The sequence below is a fragment of the Anomalospiza imberbis genome, chromosome 12, assembly GCF_031753505.1.
Source record: "Anomalospiza imberbis isolate Cuckoo-Finch-1a 21T00152 chromosome 12, ASM3175350v1, whole genome shotgun sequence".
Lineage (NCBI taxonomy): Eukaryota > Metazoa > Chordata > Aves > Passeriformes > Viduidae > Anomalospiza > Anomalospiza imberbis.
The window spans coordinates 8129355-8142332 of record NC_089692.1 but is presented as its reverse complement, the minus strand read 5'-3'; positions in this window follow the sequence as shown (position 1 = coordinate 8142332).

Sequence of the window (12978 nt, the reverse complement as noted above, 5' to 3'; positions counted from 1 at the left end):
TAACTGAGTTTGTGCCTGCCTGTGTGTATTGACTTCCTGTCATCTCTGAGATTAACTTAAAATAATTCTTGCCTTTAGTAGCCCTTTCCAGTTTTCTCCACTACCTTTGTAGGTTGTTCATGCTGTGCTTTTCCTTTTCTAACTTAATTTTTTTTTCTTGTTTAGAAGAACCCTGTTGATATGCAGTATTAGGATCTCTGCTGGAAACCAGTAATATGTTCATTCTGGCTGAAATATTGGCTCCCCACATCTCTGACTGGCTCCTCAGGAAAGGATGGAGATAGATACTGATATCTCTAGTTACTCTGTTGAGGACCCCACCATTTTGCAAAACACTGAAGCTGAAAGTGTGTCCATGGAGTTGAAAGCAACAAGGCGCTTCCTGATTTTTAAGTTAAAGCACTTAAGCATAAGCTTGCCAGCTCTGTATGCCTTCAGCTAGATAACAGAAGTACTAGAGTTCTTTATTTATGCCAGCAGATAAAAGTGGCCTTTTGAAAAGTGGAACATTCCTTTAGAAGGAATCACAAGCAACAGTCAGGTGCTTTTAAGGTGGATGGCAGAAGTATGTTCGTGAAGACAGATGTGGAGGCTTGTTAGGCTTGGTCTGTGTTTACATATAAGCCCAAGTGAGTGAGTTTGTTTCTTTGGCTAATAACTTACTTTAGTAAATATTGTTGAACCTGGCTGGCATACTGCTATGTTGTGAGGTGCAGTAGCAAAAATCATGGAAAGAGTTGCTCTACGTTGTAAAGTTATACAATAGCTGAGGTTTGGTTTCTGTGTCTGTTTTGCCAAGGAGGTGAATTGTACCAGTGTCTTTGGCTGGTGTGGTTTGCTTTATTATCCATACTGGATGGGACAATGACTCTTCCCTCTCCCAGTTATGCATGGCAAAAGAGCCCGGGATAATTATCCATTATCCAATTGGTAGCTCATTAAATAAGTATCTATCCAGGCTCATGACTGAGCATGAAGTTTCTCGTGGTTCAGAGTTAAATGTTACAAGGGAATAAAATTCTTCTCACTAAATGATAGAGAAAACCCAGTAGGAGGTATTTTTTTCAGGGAATACAAGCTATTGTCCTACCCTTGTCCAGAAGGCTACATACATCAAGCAGAAGATGTCTTCCTTACATTCCAGCTAAATCAATGTTATTTCTTCCAGAACACTGCTGCTTCCGTTTCTAGAGATAAAAAAACATAGCTCACTGTCAGGAGATAATTCCTTCTCTTGGGCTTTCTGTCCTTGACCAGTAGAAGTTTTTATTTTTCTTAGACAAGGAAGCCTTTCTTTATCCCTGGAAGATTAAATTGTCTTGCTGGTAGATCTGCCTTACTGAAGAAATGGAGGAGGAAAAGCAGATAGGGAAGAAATAGAAAAGAAAATAATTTCAAGGTATCTTTATAGTCTCCTATTGTTAGGATGTCAATTACTACCATATATCACCTACACAGCAAACTTGTCATAGCTTGGGGTATCCTTTTTTTTTTTTCTCTCCACCTAGTAGAAAATGTATCAGTTATCCATATGAAGTTTTTTTTATTGTGGGATTCATCTTTAAAGTATAGCAGTGATGCTCAGCGGGATTTACTTTTTTAACTTCCTATTCAGAAGGATGAATGTTTAAAGATCATAGTTTTTAAAACTCCAGTTATGCATTTCATAGGAATAATTGAAGAAAATTATGCCCTTTTCAGTTTTTTGAGTTGCCACAGCTCTTGTTTCAGTGCTGATGGCTCACACTACAGAGAGTGGTCAAGAATGGCAAATCCAGCAGTGCATCTGTAACTGGGAGCTCTGATTTAACTGTAACAGTCCTTTTGATGAGTGCAGAGTGCTTTAGTTACTGTAAACAGTAACTAAAACTCCAAAACTCCAAAACAGTGTTTAGGAGTAGAAAGAAGCTTTAGGACCTGAGAAAACCCCACACTGGCTCTGTAAGGGGTGAAAGGGGGGCACCCAGCTGCACCTGGCCGGCGCAGGGTGCGGTCGGTGCCCTGAGCAGCGGCGCGGTTTCAGGGGCTGTTTCAGGGGCTCTCTTTGCTGACAGACACTGCTGGGTGGGCTGCTCTTAGCAGTGGGCTTTGCCTCCACAGCAGTCAGACATCCAGAGCAGCAGGAAAGAAGGCAAGCACTTATTCACAAAATGCATCGACTTGCAGACCTTAGATACAGATCTTCTTTTCTATTGCTGCTGTGGGAACAAGAACTGACTTGTGTTCCTTGGAGCCCAGATATTCATCCCACCCTTGGAAGGAGGGCAGGTCCATCACCACACCCTGGCAGTGCTTGTGTGACCCTCTGAGAGCAGCTCCTGTCCTGAATGCTTTACTTTGGAGCTTCAGCATTGATTGTGGCCAGGAAAGGTTTGTCAGGAGGGCTCCCAGCTCTCCCTGGGGCAAAGGGAGGATAATGAAGGGAGCTGAAAGGTGAGAGGTGTCCACTAGTTCAGCTCTCCCTTGGTCAACTTCTCCTTCTTTGATCTACCTAGTTCTTATGTAGAGTCAGTCCTCTATTCCTTTCAATTAGAGCTCCATCCTACTTTTCTGTCCCTTCCAGTTTGTGAATTTTATTCCTTTCTCAAGTCTGCTTCACTTGTATTTCTTCTTTGCTTTCATGACTTGGGACTTTTTTTCCTCATTTCCTTCATGCTATGTCATTTCTTGTGGCTGGAACGGTGTCCTCCTTTTCTGAAAGGAAACATCAGTGCAGCAGGAGGATTAAAGGAGATTTTAAAATAAATTCCTAGGGAGTCTCAGAAACTGGAAGAAAATGGCAGCAAGTTTCAACTTGAGCAAGCTTTATTTCTGTATTGTATAGTATAATTCATAATGTTGTCAATATCTATAAAAGCATAAAGAAAAGGCAGCAGTAGCAGTTAAAAAAAAATCAAAAGCCCTGTAAAGGATGTAAAATTAAATTACAAATTACTATAGAAGAGGAGGAAGGGCCAGAACACCAAGGAGCAAGCTATTTGGAAAACAACAGCTTTGAAAAGGTGTGAAATAAAGCCAAAAGATGGAAGAAGTTTCCCTAAACCAGCAGAAGAGAGGCCCATCTAGGGCAGTTTAAATTAGTAGGTTAGGAGCTGAAGAGGAATGGAAGGTGAACCAGTTTTTGTTTACATTGTAAACAGAAAGAAAAAATAACCACAAACTTTCCTCTGGGTAAAGGAGACCAGAGAAGCACTGACAATACAATTTGATTATATTGCTCAGACAGTGTTTAAAAATACTCAATCTCTCAGCTTTTTCCTCAGACTTCCTCTCTGTCTTTAAATAACCAAAAAAACACAAACCACTACAAAATATAAATCACAAAAATGAGCCATCAAAATAACAGATTCTTCTTTAAACTTACTCTTAGAGGTTAGATCACAATTTCTCTTCTGCTGTAATGAACATGATTAAAACCATAATATTTCCTTCTATGCCACCTTGAAAAGTAAACAATTCAATGGAGAATTATAATTATAAAATGTTCCATGCTCTACTCTCATTTAACACTGCATTTTATACCAGCTACAGCTGCTATTACCAGAAAAAGATTTGTATAATCTCTGTCAAATTTCCTACAAATGAAACTTTTTCTGCCACCAATGTGTACCTACAGCTTGTGGCATGATCCCAGTGCCTTGAAGACTTATGATGTTTGCTTGAAAGAAAAGCAGAACTGAATGAGATTTGATGGGAGTACATCAATAAAATAATAAGTTGCATCAAAAGACACACCACATTTCGTTTATTTGTCATAAGCATGGTTATCATCATCTTATCCTAAAGACTATTTTCAGGTTATAGGAATCTGCCTAACTTCCAACTTACATAGCAACTTTATTTATTTATTTATTTATTGAGACAAATGATGGTTTGCATCTGGTCTTGTGTGTAGCAGTCTCTGCTTCACTGCATTAGCAACTGTTACCTTAAATGTTCTGCCTTGGGCCCGTGCTCCATTAGGCACTGGTATGCTGGAAACAAGGAATGCTGCTTCCATTACAGCTAAGCAAGTAAGGAAATGGGGAATCTTTCAGTTTCCTGTAAGAGAAGGGTTGCTGTTTCCCAGTTGGCTAAATTATTTTAAATCTAGGACAGATTTGATTTGGGAAGTGATGATGAAATCTCAGACAAAACAGTAATTTTTAATTTATGGTGTGTCATGTTGTTCCCACATCAGGGTTGTTACTTTTGCTTGGGCCCACTTTTTTCTTTTGCTGGTAGGATGTGTGTGAGGCTGGTGCATAATATTAATATTGGGGTATTCAAGACTTCTTTCCTTATCAAATAAGCAAATTCTAGGTTGGCCTTTTCAAACCTCAGATGTTTAATTTTGCTGTTGTGTTTCCACAATGTCATCTTAGTAAGCTGATTGGTTTGATTGGATTTGAGTTAATTCTAAATGTTGTTCTGCAGAAACAGGGAAATGGAAAATATCTATCCCAGGCTAGAGGAGTAAAGACCAAGCTGTGTGACCATTCCCTGGTAGGCCCTGGGTGTGTCAGATCTGTGAGTCCAACTCCAGAGACCCCAGATGGGATGCTCAGCTCTTACATGATACCTCTTGCTAATGGGAACTGACCTTGCAGAATTCTGTCAAGCATAATAAGGTACATATTGGATAAGAATAAAACCAGCTCAGCTTTATTATGTGACTTGCATGCCTGGTAATGAATAGAAGGAAGGCACACACCTTCATGAACAGAGAAATTTAATATAGTCTCTTTCTGGAGTTGTACCTGTGGGACTGAAAGTTTATTTCAGCATTCCAAGGGCAATAAAAATCTAAATTTAAACTCAAAATGTGCTCAAAAGATTACCCAGAGGCTATGTACTGTTCAAACTTTGTTTAGGTCATAACTGCATATTTAAAGTTAGTTTATACCAGCAAGTTAGGCTTTATGTTTTTGAGCAGAACCTCTGTTACTAGGAAAGGCAGAGCAAGTGGAGGGGATGCATCTCAAAGTTCAGCTCTGCTTTACTATTGCATTTAATTCAGCTCTTTACTGCTTAGTGCAGAGCTGTGTGGAGAGATTTGTAGCTCTTAACCTTCCTTGTGCAGACACTTTTAAATCTATTCTGATCCATTCCCCTCGTTAGACATCTCAGATATTTGGGTTTTTTGAAAGGGAGAAGTGAAGAAGATGCCAGGTGAGCGTTAGCTATAGCAGCTAAGTGCCTGTTAGTTATAAACACAGGCTGGAAAGGCTGAGTATGAGCAGTAACCAGGTCCTAGCCAGTGGGCTCTCACTTCAGGGTTTCACTGGTCCATTGGGTCTTGCAAAATCTGTCAGCCTGACTTTGCAGAACTGAACGTTTCAAGTTCTCTTGGAGCAGATATTGATGGGAGTGGCTATGAGATGTGAAAAGTGCTGTGTCTATTGCTTCTGTGAGAGAAAACTGCAAATTTTCAAGTATTTAAAATACAGTTTTGGGGAAATAATTAAAGATAGCAGCCATATTTAATCTCAGTTTGTTTATTCTTTGAAATAGTTCTGCTATGGGAAGCATGCCCAATATTTAAGATATTTGATATCACAACAAAGATTGAAGAAGACTAATTTACATAAAAATACCACTTATTATTTGTGAAAGGTCAAAAAAAGTTTCAATATGTTGGAAGACTAATATGCATAAGATGTAATCTCCAAAACTGACAGTCTCTAAAACTGCAAATAAGTGCACAAAAAACCCAGCTGAACAGAAATCCTTGCATTTTATAAACAATAAGTTATATTAAAAAATCCTCTAATATGTGTCTCTTGATAAAGGTTTCAACTTTTTTGTTTCTTCTGCACCTTGCCAGTCCCTCTTTCCCATCAGCCCCTGTTGTAGGTACCCTCTGTCCATTTTACCTGCCTTTCCAGATGTATTTAGACCTCTTTTCTTCTTTTGGTATCTGTTTCACCATGACTATTGCATCCTTATAATTTCTTATACTTTTTGCATTCACTGGCATTCAGCCATTAGCATTGCTAATTTTTTTTTTTTTCAGTCTCAGAGTAGTGTTTTACTACAGTTATAGGGTCCAGTCCATTCCTTTGTGCACTGAAATTCAGTCAGTTTTCTTTTGGTGAGTACCACTCAGGATTTCCTCCATCTGTTGTTGTCCAGATTTCCAACTATCAGAGCCACAGCTGACTCAGCTTTCCTGAAAATACCACAACATTTATTTTCTGTGATTATCTCACTTCACACATACTACATTTGTAGTTTCCTTGTTGATTTTATTAAAGCATTTTTATAAGACTGTTTGTCTTCACCAAAATGGCTTTCCAGTCATGAGCAAATGTTAACTATTCCTAAAATGTATGCATGCATGTTTCTACAGTACTTGCCACCATGATCTTAAAAGATAAATGTTTACTACTTAGTAGAACTATTACTTATAAATGTGGATGTGCTAGAGACTTTTGTTGCTGGCTTGGATTGTGTTCAGATTGGACAAACATCTAGGTGTTTCTCATTCTTCCCAACTTTATTTAGGCATTTATGAGAAAAAAAGAGGATTTTATTTCTCTTAATTTCTTTTACATGTGTTATTTTTGCTTCAAACTTAATAGTCTGAGAACTCTGGAAAATACAATATTTCAAAGCAGTTGAAGCATCAGTTACAGCCTTAGAGGCTTCTCTGGGACAGAGCTGTTTCCTCTAACTCGCTGAAGACATTGCTTCAGGGAGCAAAAAATATATTTGTTCTCCATGGCACTTCATTATTTGGCTTCCTTGAAAGACCCAGTTTGGGAGCTGCTTGCTTCTGACTGCATAGCAGCTGCTGCAGTCCAGATGAAGGATCTGACTGGTGCTAGGATATGTGACACAAACATTAGCATGGATAACACTGCTGTTACGTGGTAAACAACTTCACTTATTTGCATGCTATACTGATAATTTGAGGCTGTTGGTATCATAATCAAATACTCATTTATTTTTAGCTACATGGCTTGCAAGTAGTTGCAAGAAATCCAGATTTTTTGGTTTCTTCATAATCATTGTGTAGTATTTATATTGTGTGCTCTTCTCCATAATCTCACTGATTTCTTTTTACTTACAGGGCCAACAGTGGCAGCTCCCTTTCTTTTTAGATTCACTACTCAAGAGTGAACACAAATGAGAGAATTGTACAAATGCAGCCATGTGCCCAAGAATGGCACAGATTGGCAAAGGCCTGGGTAAATGTCCTACCAGCCCACGTGCACATTTTACCAAGACTTCATAACACCTTTTGATTTTATGTGAACATGGTGTGGTGTGTGGTGCTACCTACACAGTCCCCAGGAAATGTATAGAGAAGATGTAGTTACTACTTGCCATTAAAAATTGCAGAGCTTCTAGAAAAAGAAACAAATTCAGCTTTAGTATCTTTCCCCTTCTGTTAAATAATAATATAGCAATTAAATTTTAATGTGTAAGTTCTTTGTAGGTCATTAGTGGTATAGCGCTGCATATATGTGCCTCTTCAGAAAACAATTCAGTCCATAATCTCATAATGTTGATTCTACCTGGCATTTTTATTTGAACTTAATTTCTTTTTCGCCTAACGCTGTTACCCCAAGAGTTATGAGACAGGCATCAGCTGACAGCACCAGGGGAAGGATAGGTATTGACGACAGCACAAAAGCAAAAGGGGAGGAAAAAGAATAGCTATTGTAGCATTTATCAGTATTCTATTAATAGTCTGTTCAGACACAACTGTGGAATAAAACTGACATTCCTACTGCAATTTCTTGCAAAGGTTGAAGCTATTCATCTGCATGGTTACAAGGCAGAAGTCTAAAGCTTCCAGGTATTATAGCTATTTCATTATAGTATAATCAGAAGAAACACCTTAAAAAGCCATTGCCTTGGGTGTAAATACTCTACCCCATTCCCTTTGGAAGGAATGCAGATACAGCCAGCCATCCTTCCTAGAGTGGTTTTTAAAATAGTGTCTTTACACTTTAAAACAAAACTATAGCCAAATACTTCAAGGAGGGAAAAGGGCCAGGAGTCTTTTAGTTTAGGGCTCAACTGACCATCCACAGAAGTGGGCAGAAAGCCTCTTACTGTTTTCCATGTTTTTTTATTCTTTCAGTGAAGGAGAATGTTTTCACTGCGTGTACCCAGGTAGAGATGAGCACCACAGGAGCTTATGCTCTTTTTTACTGTAGAAGAGACTGGAGCAACAGGGTGGGAGACATGCCCAGAGACATCTGGCAAGTCGGGAAACCCACCAGACCTGCTGCTCTGGGCATGTCTGTAATGCCCATGGAGAGCTTTGGAAGTCTGATCCTGGGCAGCAGCTGTGCCCTTACCTGTGCTCTCTTTCATGCCCTCATGGAATGTACACATTTTGGGCTGAACCAGAACTCCCTATTTCAGTCATGGGCTGGTTTCAGACCGTGTAACTCTGCTATCCTGAGACACCTGCATTAGGAGCTTGGGAGCTCTCGAGGACAGACATCTGACTCGGCCTCTGCAGGTGTCTCATTCTCTCTCCTTGATATTAGTTCTTAGGGCAGCTGCTTTCTTAATTAGGCACCTCATCAAGTGTGGTCTGTTAGGGGAATGACATTGGGCTTTGTCACATTGAGAGTTATGAGGGCAAACTTGTGAAAACAAAGTAAGAGGGAATGAAACTAAAGGAAACCAAACAAAACCACACTAAAAAGCAAAAACCACACACAAAATATGGGTCAGGCACTTGTTGGTTTTAGCCCATCCATGAGCTATTGCTACTTTTCTAGGGGGGCATTACACTTACAAACTGAAACACAGTTAACATTTTCTTTCAAGTTGATACCCTCAGTTTTTGTCCAAGGTCTTATTACAAAGAGCTTACTTCCTCCTTTGTTACCATGTGATTGTTAAGCAAGGAGAAAGAATTACTGTGAACAATGCAGATTGTCAAAGATGGAATCTAAAAAGGTCCAAAATACTCCTGAAAATTGGTTGCAGTTACCCAACAGTTTCTTCAAGAAAAATTGAGAATAATTAAAGAAAAATGTTTTTCACGTACTCAAATATTTAATTTTTGTGTTCATTAATTTGTTAATTTTCGTTTTTGTGTTAGTTTCAAGTGTTAAGATGTGTAGAGAGGATTAAAAATTACTTGCCCCTGAACATTTTGAATTTCAAAAATGAACTATTATGTTAAAATTCTTATTTTAAAGCCTTTTTGAGAAAATGCATAGCATATTTTACTTATTTAGAAAAGCTGTGTTTTTCTACAGTTCTTTAAATTAATTAATTTATTCTTTTGAGAAATTCTGGATTCTGAAATGAAAACTGCCATTTAATTTTCAGTTTGAATGTTTTATTGTTGCAATTGTACAACAGAGCTAGTTAACTGGGATCCTTTATAAAACCTATTTAGTCAAAAGATTAGGACACTGAAGTAGGTTCAGATTGCATTAGAGAGCACTTGCTATGTTCAGGATTCTTGGCAGAGAAAGGAAGAAAAAAAAAAAAGTAATTCTATGTCAGTATTCCCAGTTTTAAGATTTAGGTATAATTACTGTATGCATTTTACATCATGTGCTCTTCTCTAGTCAGTTGTGTGACTTCAGATTTTGTCAGCTGAGTGAGAAAATTGAAAGAAAGTATTGCTTTCAGGTGAAATAGCTTTCCATGCTTAAAAGCTGAATGATAATTGGATTTTGTTTTTAGGGACAAGGAGTATTTGGTAACTCTGTAGTAATTACACTAAGGTCTCCTAGATTTTGCTGTTTGCACTCGCCAGCCCTTGGAAGGAAATATTTTGTGTGCACGTTTCTGTTGTCTGCCTTGTGTCAGAAAATGCATGTAAAATGCTACCCAGTCTGACACCTACTTTGTCTCCAGTGTTTTCCTTGTGTAAATGACTTCCCAGCTGCATGGAAATAGGAAAAATATCTCCTGTTTCAAACAAAACCTTCAGCATTCTGGAGGTTATTCTTGAAGTCAATGGGAGGGAATCTAATTGCACTTGTTTCATGTGAGGTGAACCAGGTTGAGAAAGTCTGAGAGAAGAACTTAGCTATTCTTTATTTTGGTGAAAGTTTCTGGCAAGCAAAATGCATTGATGAAATGAAATTAATACCTCTACTCATGTAGGAGAGATTTTGCAATGCACTTGTTTTCATCCAGTTTTATGAACATTGAGATTTCCACTGTCTCAAAGTTCTAAGAGGAAGCTTTAGTCTCTTTGGTAGCTGAAATAAAAGGAGACACTTGAAATTATGAATGAAGACTTTAAAATTTAACATTGAAAAGGTGAAAAAAAAAACCCAGTTACAAGAGAGTAAGCTCTGCAGAATGCACTTTTGTATTGCAATATTTTAGAAAAACTACTCACTAGAGATTTTTTTTTAACACAGAAGCATATTAAGATAATTCCCTTTTTTGACATGCTTTACCTTTGCAAAGTTCCTGGGCTGTTGACAGCTACAAGAAGACGTGTGCTACACTTACATGCTATTAGTGCAGCAGGCTTTGAAAAATGTCTAATGCATTGGCATATCTGACAATTTAGGGTATTAGTTAACAGTAAGACTTTGTAAATAGAGTGAATTTTAGCTCCAACTGCTGACTTGAGCATTCAGTCAACATCTGCAGTACAGGGCTGAACAACAAATAATGTCATTTTATGCTATAGAGATGGAAGTTGGCGTTATACAGTGTGTATGGCTCAGCCTTAGAGCAATGGTAATTGCAATGTATTGAAGTTTTGCATTGTAATAAAAATAGAGACCATTAGTGGATACCATTTATGTCATTAGTATTTAGTGGCTGTGTGTTGCAGCTTTTTTAGTGCTCATAAAACTGTCTCTGCTTGCAGATATGTGACAGCACTGATATAAATTTAAATGTTTAGAAATCCATAAGACATAAAATATAGATAGTAAATAGGGGCCTAACATTATAGACAGAACCTTAATAATTTGGCACACAAATGTTTATATATTTGCATGTCTAGTGCAGAAATTAGCATAATGGTGCTCACATTTATACTACAAATGAACTTGATTAAGCAAAGAATAACAAGTGAATTAAAACTGAGGCACATCATGCAGAAGCAGCAGAGAATACTTTCAGGTTCCCAAAAGAGAATTTGTGATGTTGAAAGGTACATCCTCTGCATACATCTGGTAGGATATTGATTTTTCTCTTTATAGACTTTTTACTAGTTAAAGCACCTGTTCCACTAAATAGTATTACAGTTATTCTTAAGAAGTGATTGTTAATTAAACAATAAAAAAGATAATAAAGTTGCTAGGAACCCTAAGATAGAGATTGGCTGGCACTAATTTTACAGTTGTGGGGCCAGCCAGCACAGGGAAGGTCATATGGTGTCTAGCCCAAAAGAGCAATATCATGTCACAAAACTAGAGGCTGGTGTGAGGGCAGGGAAGGAGCTAGCTGAAAAAACACTTATTTGGAGGATGGGGTGGGAAGGAGTCCAGGAATATAGCACAGAAGGATTTCCCTAGATTCCAAGTGTTACACATGAGACAAGTGTGCAAGTCACAGTTTGGGCTTCCCACTACATGAGTTTTGTTCAAGAAATTCAGAAGCTTGTTTGATTTCTGTGCAGCAGATCTCTGGGAAAGCTGTCTTTTTCCTTTTTTTAAAGGAATGTCACTTGGACTCTGCTGGCAATTACACTAATATCTTTAAGAGGTTCCCACCAAAGTTGGTTTTTCCTTAGGAAGTTGCCACCATGGTTGATTTTCCTTTAAGATTTCTCTTTGTGCTTTACTGACCCTAGCTTGTGTGTCAGTGACAGATTTGAAGCAAGAAATTCTGAGATTTGTCTTCTGCACACTCCATGCCCATTGTCCTCAGCTCTGACCTTTACATCCTTGAAACACCCTGCAGGTTTGTCAGAGCTCTCAGGGGATTTGGAAATCAAATTATAAAGCACTAAGGAAGAACACAGAAAACTATAAAAACACTTCAGTCATTAAGAGCAAAGTGACAGCAAGCAGTGTTAGAGTATGAATCCTTCCAATTAATTTTCCTTTCAGAGCACTTTTTGTAACATTTTAAATTCTAAGTTTGTAGGAATTCTTTGGCAACATTAGTTGTGTCTTTCAAAAGAAAAGAAAACCTTTGATAAACCTTCTGAGTCTCTTGAATAAACAATGGTAGTGCCCTGATTTCTTTGAATCTTCATAGTTGGGAAAGGTGATAGTTGGAATGTACATTTGCAAAAAGCTTGTGGCTTACATTAATAGTTGTTAAGGTTATAAAATGAGATGCTTTTCAGAAGCTCAAGTAATAAGCAGAACCAAAACATAAGCTCTCTGTACAGTGAATATAAATAATTCTTTCTGTGCCTCCAAGTATTTCTTACAATCTTATTATGGAAAGTGTTAAACTGAAAATCATATTGCTCCTTTTAAAAGCATATTTTCATCTGTTTATCCATACAAAACAGACCAAAATGTAAATCTGTAAAATGTTTTCCATCTTCAAAGCAGCTATTTATATTCATCTAAATTCTGAAATCTTTTTGAAACTTTCATTTTTATTTCAGATTGTGGGATTCAGTGTCACTTAGCACATTGAATGCTGATGGCTTTGAACATACAGTATGGCACAAAGCGATAACTTGTGCCCACTACCCTGCTGACAGGCAATTCTAAAGGAAAAGTGATTTTTATGCTGGAGTTTTGGCTGATTTTAGAATTAGGGGGAAAATTAAAGAGCATAACAAAATACTTTAATTCCTCTATACACCACTAAATTACTTGTTACCTTATTTATCCAGTTAACAGCAGAGGTTGCTTTCTGAAAGTATTCTTCACTAGAATTACTAAACCCAATAAGTTTTAATGCAGGTGACAGATAAGTTTTGCAGTAAATAGTGGTATTCTTGACTGGGTCTGTGCACACTTATCAAAAGTATATGTAAAGGGGGAAGAATATTGGAATTATATATGAGAAATGGGCTCCCTATAATCTATTGTGTCATAAGAAAGAAGGCAAAAGACTGTTTGGATTTCTGGCAAAACC